The 15,045-nt window shown below is 44.6% G+C and overlaps 1 pseudogene; it reads right to left on the reverse strand.

The window, feature by feature from the left end:
- Positions 1-13,877: 13,877 nt before the first annotated feature.
- Positions 13,878-14,841, reverse strand: LOC145722086 (ATP synthase F(0) complex subunit k, mitochondrial pseudogene; annotated as a pseudogene).
- Positions 14,842-15,045: the final 204 nt, after the last annotated feature.

The raw sequence follows: 15,045 nt of genomic DNA on the forward strand, positions 1-15,045 counted from the left end.
CTAAGTCATCAGCATGGCATAGCTATCCAACAGGCATTTGGACATTTACCCTACGACCAGCTGAGAAACATGCTATTTTCATTTTTCTGGGATGGAGAAAGAAGCACATTTTGCAGAATCTCCCCCATGGCTATGGACTCATGGGGACTTCCTTGCCTCCTTTGTAGAGACGGCCTGTGAAAGGGGCCTGCTCCAACACTTCAGCAAAGAACTGTAAAAGGTAAGTTCAATACAAAGCTCCCCAAACCCCAGGAGAAATAGAACACCCTAAATCCAAACTATGAAGAAAGAGATCCATCTGCAAATTCTGACTTTGCATCCTTTAAAAGAATAGTCCGAGAGGCTAGGATAAAAATCTGAACACAAAGCATCTTACGTGTTGCTAATCTCTGTAGCCAACGATGACTCCATCCCTACTGACTCTATATAATGCCTCTCTGATTTTAAACAAGGTTCTTCACTGAGTATAAGTTCTTTCATGTATAACATAGAGAATGTAGTACTTATTTTGGGAGATTACGGTGAGAATTAATCTACTCCCATTTCTTTCCCATTGTCAGTTGATAATCCAACCTATAATATTCCAACTAACAGTAGGAAGGCAACTTGATGGAAGGGATCTAGGATTTTTTAAATTTGCCTTTTGGTCCTGGGTTGGAGAAAGGAAGGAGGCAAAGGTATAGTCATGGTTAAAAGCCTGGAGGTCTTTGATCAGGTTTGTGGATACTTGTGTTCCTCTAATGGATTAGGGAGGTCGGAAAGAAATCACTGGGACTTCAGGTCAAGGCCCTACTCTTTGACATTCTTTGAGTCTCAAGGAAGTAATTTCAACTTTCCGAGTCTCTCCAATTGTACAAATTGGGATAATAATATTCAGTTCTCAAGATTATTATGAGGATGAGATGATAATCGTGTCTATGAGGAGCTCAGGCAAGCCTGGCCCAGAGGGACTGCTCCAGGCTCAAGAGGTATTCCTATACTATTTTCCAGGCTGCCACAGCCCTGCTCTCTGAGACTGCATTTCTGCTGTCTGTCCTATAAACATGGAAGGATAGCCTGGAATGCTTTCCATCTCTTGCGGGTTGGAAAGCCTACTGAACTAAGCGGGTGTGGTGGAGTGGTGAGGACAGGGGTTCTGGAGTCAGCAAGAAGTGCCTTCGGTAGTTGGAGTTATTTGAACCGTAAGCCTACATTTTCCCAGTTGTAAGTGTCTACTTCATAGGATGTTGTGAGTGCGAAATGAGAAAATGCACAATGCTTGGTAGTAGGCACTCCATAAATGAGGCCTATTAACTATTTTAGGCAATAAGAGCTCAACTCAAATGCATCCTCTTCTCTGAAGATTCTCCTGATCACACAAGTAAGATGCAATTGCTCTCTGAGTTGCCATAACACATTGCCTGTGTGTCTTTCCAGCATGAAATTGTCATGCTGCCGTGTGCTAAGATTAACAGCTTACATGAGACTTCCGTACAATATCGTGTGCTCCTCGAAGACAAAGACTGCTTGCTTCAGCCGTGAGTTCCTCACAACCAGTGGAGGTACATAGTAAAGGCTCAGAAGCCATTGTTGAACAGAACTGCAATGATGAATCAAAACAGAACTCCTGCTGCCGGACACGGTAACGAGGAACAGAGGAGCCATGTCCCCAAACAACAGCTGAAACAGCAAGAAGCACGTCATACTTAACAGTTGCCTGACGTGGGTCGTCAGGAAATCGGTTGCAAGTGAGGAGTGATTGAAGCCTGCAAGTAGAAGTTCTATTTTACACAAACATCAAGACAAATTCTTATGTGTTGGAATGAAAGGACTTCATCAACTCCTAGAGTTAATGATAGTAAACAGATTGTTCAGAACACACTGAGGTGGATGATTGGGGTCGTTTTTCCCAGGTTTGCCAGAGAAGGGAGTCAAGGTCACTCAAAGCCTGGCAGTTTAACTCTTCAAATCCAGCTTTGCTGCCTCCCAACTGGCTCAGGACAAAGCAGTTTACACTTCGTGCATGCAGAGGAAGTATTACTTGGTGGATCACTCCCAACTAGTATTTGCAGACTCTACAGTTTGTAGTACCTGTGCAGACAGGCAGGGGTCCCAGGGCCAGACTCGGAGGGCGGTGGAGACAAGCGGAGGGGAGCAGAGAGTGCAAATTCACCCCTGTAGGTTTCCATTCACACCACTTCCTCCTTATTTGTGAAATTTTATCTTCTCAGTTATTATCCAACAGACTGTTTTGCAAAGGCCTCACCCCTGAAAGACCTGTTGGATAACTGTGGTATAAGGTTTCAGGTGTCAGGGCAGATGTGGGAGTACCTTTCCATGAAACTAAAGCAGACAGCATCTCCCCAGGCAAAGGAACTTCATCAGAGGAGAACAAACACTTGCCAAGGCACCAAACACGTGAGCAACTTGCAGTTCTGGAGAAAGGGAAGGGGGGAGTGTGTGTTCAAGGACCTGTGCAGCCCCTGTCCTAAATCAGAACCAAACGGGGTGATGGTAAACCCTAGCAATGCAGTGTTTCACTGATCCGGTCCCAGCTCCCCATCAATGTTAATGGGCCATTTACAAGTTATGGTGGAAATGATATTTTTAAAAACTAAATTTAGTATCTATTGTTTGCCTGAAAGGCCCAGGGATGTTGGTGCTGGTGGGGATGGTTTTAATTCTTATGTTCCTGGCAGTCCATGCCTGAGATCTGCCTTACACTCATGGAGAATGTTAGGCAAGTTGTTTAACCATTCAGATTTGGGAGGGGGTGGGCAGTTGCCCAACTGGTAAAATGAGGGTTGATGTAGCTTACCTCCAAGACACTGATTCTTAGCATTTGGAGGATCATAGACAAGTTTGAGAATCTGGTGAAAACACTGAACTTTCTTTCCAGAAGAGAACATGCACATTAGACTTTTAACATACATTTCTGGGGAATTTGTGGATACTTTGAATCCATCCACAGACCATGGATTCCTGCTTTAAAGGATTCTCTCCTAATATTGTTTTTCCTCTTCTAATGTTTTATGACCATGAATTCATTCCAAGAGGGAGTAAACCACATGGGTATTAATTCTGCCCTTGAGACACTAATTTCAAATTCAATATTCCAGAGGGTATCAGGTTAAAAATTTGAAAATCTGGTATTTCCTGATTTTTAACCCATAGAATATTACAAAATTTTAATCAAACAGGTTCAGATTAGAAGCCTTAGTTTTCTTCCTGTATATTTGTAAATTAAATTAAGTTTTCCTAATAAATCTTTCTACTTGCATTATGATTTGAAAGATTTCCCCAGGAAAAAAAATATTTTGACCCCAGACTATGAATGTAAACAAATAAAATAATCACATGTTGATGAAAACTAATATTCTGCTGTGAAACTCCTTTGGCCTGATTAGGTTGAAGGAACCACTCCATGTGACCATTGTTTTAAAATGTCAGGAAGGTATGTACTATGGTGAGCGCTGTGAATTGTGTAAGATGGATGAATCACAGACCTGTACCCCTGAAACAAATAATACATTATATGTTAATAAAAAAAAAAGAATGTTGCTACTAGAATAGGTATATCAGGGTCTAAAATTAATTTATCACAGTTGACTTTTGTGATGTTTCAAAAAAAAATTTTTTGTAAAAAAAAGAGCTTTATAAACAGCCTAAAGCATTCTATGTGTGGGCGGGTGGATGGACAGACAGAGACTGTATATCAGTATATTATATAAAGTGTTATATATGTGTATATTAAAAAAAAGTCAGGAAAACAGACTTAAGGATTGATCACTTAACGAAGCATGGTGTTGACACAATCACAAATTCCCTTGTAAAAACCAGCTTAGTGGACTAGAGCATTTTAAGAATCGATCCAACAGGTCAAACAGGAGACAAGTCAGGTGGGAGGTGAGAGATGACAAGCCCTGGAGATTTCAACAGAGGGGAAAATGTCAAGAAAATATCACAGTCATAACATGGCTAAAGTCTCTATTTGGAGAAAAAAGCATTAGGTATCTTAGCACCTTTCAAGTCACATCATTTTTTCCTACTTAAAAATTTGTTCAGACTGTCTTATTCATTTACTTATTTCCAAAGCCCAAGTCAGCATCTGGCCCATTTTCTTCCTGCAAATTCTTTTCTTCCTCCTTCTCCCATCTTCTGGCAAAAATGTCAGAGTAGGAGGCAAAAATATCTTATGTACCTCGTCTTCTGCTTTAGTGTCTGAAATCCTATTAGATTCAGTTCCTTAGGCCAAGGTGCTAAGCACCCAGCCTGTTCTTTATACTGTAAGTATTTCTAGAATGATTAAGACTTCAATTGGATTATAATCATTACTATAATGTGAAATATTGTCTCTCAGTTTAATTTTTCAGAACTCCCTGAGGCTGGAACATTGAGGAAACCAAAGATAGGATGAGCAAGGATAGGAATCTACTGATTTACGTGAGGGAGGGAGGGAGACCTCAAGAAACAAGTGAGGACCTTCATGCCCAGATGGGATGTGGTGGGCAGAGAGGGCTCCTGGAGCAAGGAGGATGCTGGGAGAGCCAGGGCACACGGAACGGGGCAATCAGCCTTCTTTTTAGCATCACCCCACATGCTTCTGACTGGTTAACAAGAAATTGTACATACCATTCTCGTCTGAATGTGGCAGTTACTTTATTTTGAAAACTTTGCACATGGTAGGCAGTAAAAATATTTGTGGAATGAATGAAATTATCACCAACACCCCTGAGCCATATGATAACTGAGTTAAAAATCCTTCTTGTTAAAATGCAGTTCTAAAGCTGAGGCCCCCTTAGAACCAACTGACTTTTATCGGTTACCAGTATGGCCATCTGTCAGAAATAAATGCCTTTAAGGTCATTTTCCATAATTCTGCATCTCGTGGTTCTTTCTAGTCATGGAATCTCTGAATTTCATTCTGACAGGCACATATGTGCACACACATACTTTTTTTTTTTTTTTTTTGCTTTTCATTATGACCACATTGATAATAAAACTATTCACTGACCGAACCCCACGTGTGCATTCACATTATTCCCATTTTACAGATGCGGCAGCTGAAGTTCAGAGGGCTGAAGGTGGTTCCGTCAGTAGGCAGGGCAGCAGGTTTCCATCACATGGGTGCTCAGTCAGGCCCCCGGCGCCCTGTGCCGTGCCGCTCAAGCTCGGCAGGGAGAGGGCACTCAGTCAAGGTCGCTGACAGGTGAGAAACAGGTCACCATATTAGTTGTAAATTACAGTAGAGCCGAAAGCTCCCGAGGAATAATAAATGTGGAGGCTCTGGTGTCATGTCAGCTCCATTTAGTCTGGAATCAGGAGACTCTCACTCTTCCGAAGCTGAGCCAGGAGAGCCTGCTGCTCATCAGGCAAGACACACACGGAGGTCATTTGCCAGGGGTGGGGACTGCTGTCTTGCTTTGCTCAAAACTGTGGGTGACATAGGGAATACCTGAGGCTTGCAAGAGGCCTTGAGAAGTGTGTGATTTCCCTTTTACCCCTTCCCAGGCCCTGTAGGCCTCTCCAGATCCCATCAGCAGGCTGCGCTCTCTGAGCAGAGCAGGGCTGCCTGTGCCGTAGGGGAGGTAACCTGGCCTCGGGCAGCTCCTGCACTCACGGCCTCATTCTTCTAAGTCAGCCTGGTGGAAACTGCCCGCACCAGCCAGTGAACCAGAACCACACCCCCGGCCTTCCCGCAGAGCACTTAGGGCCAGGGCTGGGTCTGGCTTGTGCTGGTAACACCAAACCGGCCCCGGGCTGCCCTCGGGTCACACCTCACCCCCCAGCGAAGCAATTTGGCTCTCTTGAGTCCCAGCCATTCCAGAACTGGAAGGTCAAAAGTGGGAGCCAGTACCTGCTCTGGGATTGGCGCTTTAAACGTACATTCTCATTTCATCTCTGTCACGCACCCTAGAGAGAGTCAGTCTGAGACTGACACCTGGTCTGTCGGGATGTGAAGACCACGCTAGCTTCCCGCCGCTCCCTGATGCTCTCTCTGCAGGACGCTCGCACGAAGGCAGCGGTGCGCACTCCCCCAGCTGAGGGCTGGGTCCTTGGACGGTTCACCCCACGGGGCTGGCGCAGGCCCTCCGCTCCTTCCTCACTGGCCCGCGTCCCACAGCAACTCAATGACATTTGCTGCGCTAGGAACACCTGGTTCTGCAGCAGCCTTCACCCGAGGCAAACTTCAGCTGTAACCATGTCCCGGGCACTCTTCTCTGAAATCCCCACACTCTGCCCGCAAATCTTTCAAATGCCAGTGCTATTCCCCTACCCCAGAGCCACCGACCAGAATGCCTACGCATGAGGTAGTGCAAAGAACCTGGACTTGGGGAACAAGACCGGCAGGTCCCAAATCCTGTCACTTAATTGCTGTGTGACCTAGGCAAGTCGCTTAACCTCTGAACCTCAGTGTGCTAATATTTACCTCCCAGAGTCAAGGTGAAAAGCAGCGATAGGGTTTATAACAACATTGGCCTGACAGGGAGGGGAATAGTGGATTCTTGATAACTCGTAGCTATTTTAATCATTTCCACCACTTCGTTGGTGTGTGGCTCAGGGGGCGTCTGTGCCTGTGCCCGCCTCAGTTTCCTCCTCCGTGGAATGGAAATAATCTGAGTCCCCTGCCTGTCTCATCCATTCTTACAAAAGCTTAATAAGATATTGTACCTGATTACTGTAAAAGACTGGGTCCCCTCAGTGGCTAAGGGAGGAACATTCCAGACACCCAGATACACATCCATGGCCATTACAGAATATGTAACTTCTTTTTCTCCAGAGCTAATTGTTCTAGATAAGCATCAATTTAGCCATTTTCTCATCTTCCTGTTTAACACCACACACTGAGGACTTTGGGAAGCCGAACCGCTGGGAACACACCACCGAGCTAAAAGAACCCTTTGCTCATGCTGGAGGATGCTGCAGTGCTGACCCCAGCATCATTAACTATGATCATCATTGTCTCCCCAGACCGTGGGTGAAATGAAGCTGGGATAAGCTAGAATAAGACAGAGCGGGGACAGGGCCACCAGGGACAAGATGAACGGTGACTTTTCAAGGTCAAGACAAAGAACATTGAGAAATGCGGTGAATATGCACTAGACCGTAAGCTCCACGAAGCCGGGGACTGTGTTTGATTTTGCTCCCCGACCTACTGCTGTGTGAGGGGAAGCTGTGAGGCATCGCCCAGGCTCTGCCACAGGATGGTCACAGTTTCCCCCAGCTGCCGAGAGTGCGGGCTGCTGCTGGTCCACAGCTCAGTGCCTCCTCAGGAACTGCCCTCAGAGGAAGAAAGTTCCTTGCCCAGAGTTTTGTTCCCACCACAGTTGCAGCCCAATGACTGGTCAATACCATAGTATAAAGGGTGGGCCTGTTGCCTTAAATTAGGACAACTCTGAAGGGCCATCCTCTGTTCCAGAGCACTCTGTGGGGCCAAGTGGGGCCTTGGTTGACACTACATCAACCTTCAACTTCTCTCTTTGCCCAAGTCTGCTTTCCTTACTTATAGATGCTGAACCTGAAAGCACTTCTCAGTAAACCTGACCACAAGTCTATATTTCAGTCTCTTTCCTGGGGAGCTCAAGCTAAGATACTCATTGTAGGATTCACATAATATTTGTGGAAGGCCGAATGAGCACTGGAAGGAGGTAAAGCTGCCTATGGAGTCAATTCCATTTAATCTAAACATCCCTCAAGGGAGGAGCAGGAATGGTGACCATGGCCCCTTTCCATAGTTCCATAGGTGAATATTTCATAAGATAGAGGACGGCCACCAATTAATGATGCTGCCATAACGTGTTATTTCTTTGAAAGACAGGTTTTTGAATGATTGCTGCAGGGCAGGGTAAACAAAAATGTCCAAAGTGACCACAATCCCATAACCATCAGTTAACAAACTTTAAAAATCCTTTAAAATTAGAGATGCTTTGCCACATGTGAAATCCAATAGGCCTAAGAATTTTCAAATGGGCATTAAGTTTTCATTCATTTTCATCTGGACAAATTAAGCAAAAGGAGAGAGGGCAGTCTGTGCATGACTTGGTGTCTATCAGGCCAGGTTCAAATTACACTAGCATAAGTGGGTCAGGAATATGTGAATTAAACTACCCTTTGGATGCTGTGGATGTAATCATTAGGACGATCACCTGGCAGATGGAGAATGCCTGCTTCACAGCCCAAATACCACTGAGCTCATACTCTTGTTGTTTTTCAAGATTCTGTTTAATGACAGTAGTTGGCTCTTTGGTTGAGATTCTCCCTACCCTATTTATTGTTTTCTTTTCAGAGGCAATCATTTGTACATCAGACAAGGTGTCATTTTTGACACTGGATCATTTCTGATCGGGACACAGAATGATATATACAGAAGATGGAGAAGAAGATAAATCCCCTTTACCACCACCCTCACCCCCAATGTAACGGTCCTGTGAACTCCAAACCACGCCTCTTCTTTGTTATTCTCACTCTGGGCTAAGTGGACAGCAGGCCTGTCTGGAAATGGCCAGTTTGTAGTTTTTAAAGATTTCAGGACATTTATCCCAAGGGAATCTGCTAACAAAACTTGTAATAACTACCACTGGTTAAGTGCCATTCAAGATCTCTTTGTTCTAGCCACTTTGCATTCATTATTCTTGAGTCTGCATGAGAGTCAAACATGTAGCTAAGTATTATTTATTCATGTTTTCCAAACGACAAAACAACTTCAGGAAAACAAATAGATTACCCGAGGTTGTGCAATAATTAAGATAGCAGGCCTGGGATTCAAACCCAGGAATAGACTAACAGGCACCATTAGGACATTCTGATCCTTTATTTTTTATAAGCAATTTCAGCTTGTTGAAAACAAATTAAGTACAGGAATCCAAAAGGAGATAAACTTTTAAACCACCAGCTATCCTGGAACAATCCACTCATTCCTGGTGGCCTTGGTGACTACCCATGTTGTAGGAACCCACTCAACTAAGGAGGGTAAAGAAAACCAGAATGCTAAAGGGCCACCTATTCTTCACAGAAGAATAGACTAGGTTAAAAGGAAAAAAAAAGAAAAGAAAAGAATTTCACAAAGAGGATCTACAAGGAAAATCATCTGCCCTAAACTTAGCCATAGATGGAGAAGGAAAAAATATTGTTCCCTGAGAATTTTTAACTAAAAGCTGGCCTTCTTGAAGGTTTCATACCAAATTTATATTACCTGTTTAATTAAAAGAAACCTTCATGCTGAAATTTTATTTTCAGGTGGTATTACATCAGTAGCCCCCCAACATCTGGCTAAAGCAACACAAGTTCTTTATGGAAGAATATACTTTCAGCAGAACCCTCTTTCCCATAAAGTTAAATCAAACAAGAATTCACTGAAAAAGCATGGAAGAAATGAGGTGCCATGCATGAGAGCTAGCCGAAAGATTATAGAATCAGACCCACAAGGACTTCAGATACTGGATTTATTAGTTGCAGTTTAGAAGATGTGTATATTTGATATGTTTAAATATGTAAAAGGAGTGCCAGAAGTATGAGCAAGGAATAAAAGACTATGAAAATGACAAGGGATAGTCAAACAAGAGCATATAGAACTTCTCTAGAAGAGAGTGTGATACTTGAAACCTACAAGCTCACAGGCAGGCGAAACAGCAGATTCCATGCAGCTGAAAGGAGAGGTGAAGGAGCAATTTGCAGAAATGAGCCAGGACGCAGCTCAGAGACACAGTGGGATGGAAAATGCCAAAGTATAGACAATGGAGACTAGATGACTAGCTGAGGATCACAGATCCAGAACGGAAATGGAGAGGAGGCAACGCCACTTTTAAGACCTGATGATTGACACGAGCCTGCAGGTTCAGAAAGCCTAAATGCAACCCAGGCAAGCTTCAACCTTTGATGTTGCTGTGGTTATTTTCAGGTGCCGCCAGCTTCAGATTCTTCTGGCATCAACCTTGGTGAGGGCTGACCGCCTGAAAGTCTTCCTCAGTGTCCCAGCACCACATGCACCCCTGCACCTCCTGCTTTTCTGTGTGCTTGTGCATCGGAGAGCACCTCCCTCCTTGCTTCCTCCTCATCCCCAGCACCAGACTGCTTTTGCTTCTTGCCCCTTGCTCTTAGGCATGTCCTGGGGCTTGGGTTGTTAGGGTGGTCCTGCCCCACTGCCAGCAGAGGATGCTTCTACTGATGTGGCCCAGGGATGCTTCCTTCTCCTTCACCCAGGGGTGGAGCTTTTTTCCCCTTCTCCCAGCCCTAATGGGTCTTCACTCTTGATCTGGGGGTGACAGGGATAGCTGTCCTCCCCCAGGCAACTTAAGGCTTTTGTTTCTTAGGGGAAAGGGTCTGAGTGATGTTTCATGATTTGTCTGCTGTTGGTCTGCACCACTGAGGGATGATGCTCTCTGGCCCCTGGCCCTGCCTCCGGTCCTTCTCATGGCCCCCAGTGGATGTTCATAGTGAAGAATCCTGAGTGGGTGGAAACTCCTAGTGTCTATGGTTCCTAGAGGCTCCATCTTTCCTAGTAGCCTACACTTGACCTCTAATGAGTTATTAAAGAAACACAGCTGCTTTCTTATACACATGTTAGGTAGCCCCTCTGCCCCATGTGCTCTGCCACGGGTGACTCAGTGCTCATGTCCCATCTTTCCTGGTAGGCCCTCCCTCCAGCTCCCATCAGTCCAGGATTGGTCTGGTCCCAAAGCCCCATTGGCCAGTGATTTGATCCTTCCTGCTCTCTGCGCAAGTATGCAGAAGTAAATCATCCGTAAAATGAGGATAATGATAGTATCTACCTCATAGGATGGATATGAGGATTAAAAAGGCAGCCATAAACAGGTCATGAGGGTCCTGGGATCGAGACTCGCGTCGGGCTCTCTGCTCTGCGGGGAGCCTGCTTCTCCCTCTCCCACTCCCCCTGCTTGTGTTCCCTCTCTCACTGTGTCTCTCTCTGTCAAATAAATGAATAAAATCTTAAAAAAAAAAAAAAGGCAGTCATAAAATAAATCCTAAAAAAAAAAAAAAGTACAAATGCTCAGGCCCCATCCCCAGAGATTTTGATTTTCTCCATTCAACTTAAGGTAGAGGCCTTTTTAAAAGCTCCCAGGTGGTTTAATGTAAATCAGGGCCAAGAACTACTGCACACAATAAATTCTCCAGCCTCAACAGGAGCTATTTGCCTCTTAGCAGTTGCAAATAATTTGCACTTGGATAAATGGAGGATCTTCTCTCAGGTGCTGCAAAAGCCTTTCTCTCGTCTCCTCTTTACCTAGTCCGGCCAGTCCTTCCAGTCCGTTAGCACTTGTCTCTGAGGGCAGTCCCTGCAGAACTGGGCCGCATGTCTCACTGCAGGTTTCCCAGCATGCCGCGCGCTTTCCACCAGCGCAGCCCTCGTTCCTATGCGCTGTAATCGTCCAGGCAGTCTTCGCTCATATATTGTGAATCTCCTCAGGTCACGTATTTTATTTTTGCATCCTTTGTGTCAAGAATAGCACTTGGAGGAATGACTGGATCCTTGCGGGAGCAACATGGGGTATCAGACAAAACGCTAACCTAAGTTTGAGTCCTGTCTTCAACACTGTGTAGGCAACCTTTAAGATGATCCCCAGTGACCCCCGTCTCCAGGTAGGACAGCCCTATGGAACCCTTCCCTCTTGAGTGTGGCCAGATTTCCTGACTCCCCTCTAATGAATGGAACGCAGAAGAAATGACAGATGCCACTTTCAAGACTAGGTCGTAAAAGACCGTGGCTCTGGGCTGGGTGTTCGCCCTCACTTTCTCACTCTCTGGGGGAGGCCACTGCCAGGTTGTGGCCTAACAAGGAACTGAGGCAGGCCTCTGACCAACAGCTGGTGAGGAACTGAGGTCCTGAGTCCAACAGCCTGCAGGGAACTAAATCTTGCCCCAGAATGAGCTTGGAAGCCAATCCTCCCCGAGGTGGGCCTTCAGCGAAGGTTGGACCGCAGCCTCAGGCCAGACGCCGAACCACAGGCCCCCAGCTCAGCTGTGTCCTGATTCCTCACACACACAAACTGTGAGATAACCAATGTTTGTTGTTTTAAATGGCTAAATTTGGGGATAGTTTGTTACACATCAATAAATAACAGATACATTGGCTGCATATCCTTAGGCGGTGATTTAATCCACTACACTCCAGCTTCTGCCTCCATAAAAATGAAGATAATACCACCCGCTCCACAAGGCTGTTGTGAGACTCAAATGACATGCAAATTAAAGTGATTTGTACTGGAAAGTGTGACACAAAAGTAAGATATCCTCTCTAGAAACATCACAGTTCAGACACTTAGAGGCTTCAATCTTAATTGTTTAATATCACAAATTATGAGCTCCTAAATTAACGAGCTAGCAGTGTATAGCTAACTTCATTATATCGGCTGGGATGATGCCATAGTGCCCAGCTGTGCATTTAATTAATTTAGCAATAAATGCCTATGAACACGTACCTTTCTTCATTTGTCAGCTGATGATTAACTCCTGTAGTAAAAATCACAGCATCCTCCATGGGTGTTTTAGTTCTCTAATTATGTTAAACTTAAGGGCTGCTTTTGTTCAAAGAATTCAAACAAGGAGAAAGCAAAGTAGGTCTTATATTCAAAGCCCTAGCCCTGTTTCTGCTTGGAGCCTGGGCTGTTGCATGGGTCGCACGATTGTAGTCGGCAACTGACACTCAGTGAGGGCCTTCCCTTGCCCCGCGTCGTGCTGACCCCTGAGAACGTGAAGAATGTGAATGCGGACTCCGTTCTCACGGAGCTCAGCGTCTAATGGGGGTGATAGAGCCTCAGAAGCCCTCCGTGCAGTGGAACCAAACAGTGTGTAATGGTTAATACAACCTACGGTCTTTAGAAGTGGAGAGAAAAGTCTGGAAGACCTCACAGAACGAGACCTGTTCGCTGGGCTCGAGAACAAGGAAAATCAGATGACATGATATTTAGGCAGAACTTGAAAATGTTTACAGTGGTTCCTATCCCTTAATTACCTGCTAGTATTTTTTTTAAAAAGTCAGCATTCCTTCAAAAATTGTATTTGGGCACCTATTATTTGCAAAGCACTCTGCTTGATGCCATGGAGCACAAAGTTCATGGGAGAAGATGTTGTCCCCAAAGAGAAAGTAGTAATAGCACGACCACCTACCACCACACAAAGTACTGAGGGCCAGGCATTGCATTAAGATCTTTTATACCCTGTCTCCTTTTATTGTCACAAAAACTTTAAGAGGAAGGTAAAAGTGTTGCTATCAAAGATGAGGACTAAGGCCCAGGAAAGGGGAGCAAATTTTCCTGGGTTATACAAGTAGGAAGTGGCCTCATCAGGACCCGAGCCAGGACCTTTCTCTGTACCTCGCCACCCAGCCTATCTACTGTGGCTGTTGATAGCATCAAATGACATCCTATAGAATATTTTATAGTTCTACAAAAGCATCTTCATACACCATCTTATTTATTTTTATGACAAATCTCTGACCTAAAAGTGAGAAAATAAAGCTCAGGCAGCTTTCAGTGACTTGTCCAGGATCAGTCAGCGAATTTGAGGTCACCCCGAGATTCTGTATGAGATTCAGACCCAAGATTCAGACCTGAGCATACAAGAGTGTTACAACTTAAGGAAGGAATGCAAGGTCAAAGGTAAGGTCAGAAGGCAGGCTGCAGATGCTACAGAGTGGGGTAGAGAGAGATCATGGTGGGAGGAAATGAGGAGTCATCAATGGAGGAGTTGTGTCTTTAAGGATGGAAACAGCAGGTAGAGAGGTACTTGGGGGGCTAATCCTGTGGGAGATAACCAATGTTTGTTGTTTTAAATGGCTTTCCACCAGCGGGAGAGTGAGGGTGTCCCTGCTGAGGAAGGCTCCGGAGGTCCAGGTGCTAGAGCCATCCTGCACCTTCCCCTCAGCATCAGCTCGCTCACGTCTAATACCATGTGATGCTGTTTATGCCCCCATAGCACTGGTGTGAGAGCTTGAGGAATAAGGTAGGAGTAATCTGAAAGATGGGAAGCATTTTACAAATATCACCCCTTCTTATCCCAATTTTAAACAAGATGAGCTTGAGGTTTGGAGTCTTGAGGAACTTGCCCAGGATCACACAGGAGGCCCAACAAGACCCAGGCATCAGTACCAAGCTCTTGAATGACCAGCCAGCACTGCATGCTCTGAGCCTCAGTCGACATTTGGAGAGACACCAATTGCTGAGCTTTCTGTTCGTGAAGACCAGCTGCTTTCTGTGATCATGAAGACATAAGCTAGCTGAAGAGAGAAACCTATCTGGTTGGAGCAAGGTAGATGGAATGAGTTTATCAGGGAGGGTCTGAGGTCAGGCCCCCTTGCTCTGCAGAGGTTGGGCAGTCTTACCCTCTCTGTCCTCCAGCCCCCACCTGTGAGAAAAGGTACCTCTAAGGCATGGCTTTGGGCAGCAGTTCTCAAACTTTCTATGGTAAAGTCCATGGACGCACCTCAATAATGGTTCAAATACATAAAATAAACTGCATAGGATTACAAGAGAGACAAATTATATTGAAATGCACTTACCAAAATATTAAAATATTTGTGATATAGTAATATATCCATATATGCTTCTTTTTTTTCCAGGTTCATAATTTATTGTACAAATTGAGTATCACATGATGAATTGACATTAGCTTCTCCAGGCATGGGAACATAACTTAAAATCCTTCTCTGTTGCTTTCATAGCTGGTGTTTTTTTTTAGACCTTAACTTGAAGTATAAGATCATCAAAACAATGCCTCCATGTGTGGCCAGTACACAATTCATTCTACCTGTGAGAGTATAAGAGTTGAAATATTTTTTGATACCAGTGAAATGGAATTGGGCATCAGTTTCTGGACCTGCCATGATTTCAATCTTGCAAAAGGCACCAATTCTGCTCATATGCTTCTTTATTAAAGTATTAAATAAAAGGTCTAGCAGTGGGTCTAGTAACTATTATATTTCCAAGTAGACATAAGCATAAATGATATTTTAAAACATTTGTCATACCTGTAAATAATATTTTTAAATGTGCAATTTCTATTGGTGACACAGTTAGATACTTCTAAATATACTACAGTAGTTTGTTGGCA

Source organism: Leptonychotes weddellii, chromosome 6 (assembly GCF_054177405.1).
Source record: "Leptonychotes weddellii isolate Sample4059 chromosome 6, ASM5417740v2, whole genome shotgun sequence".
Lineage (NCBI taxonomy): Eukaryota > Metazoa > Chordata > Mammalia > Carnivora > Phocidae > Leptonychotes > Leptonychotes weddellii.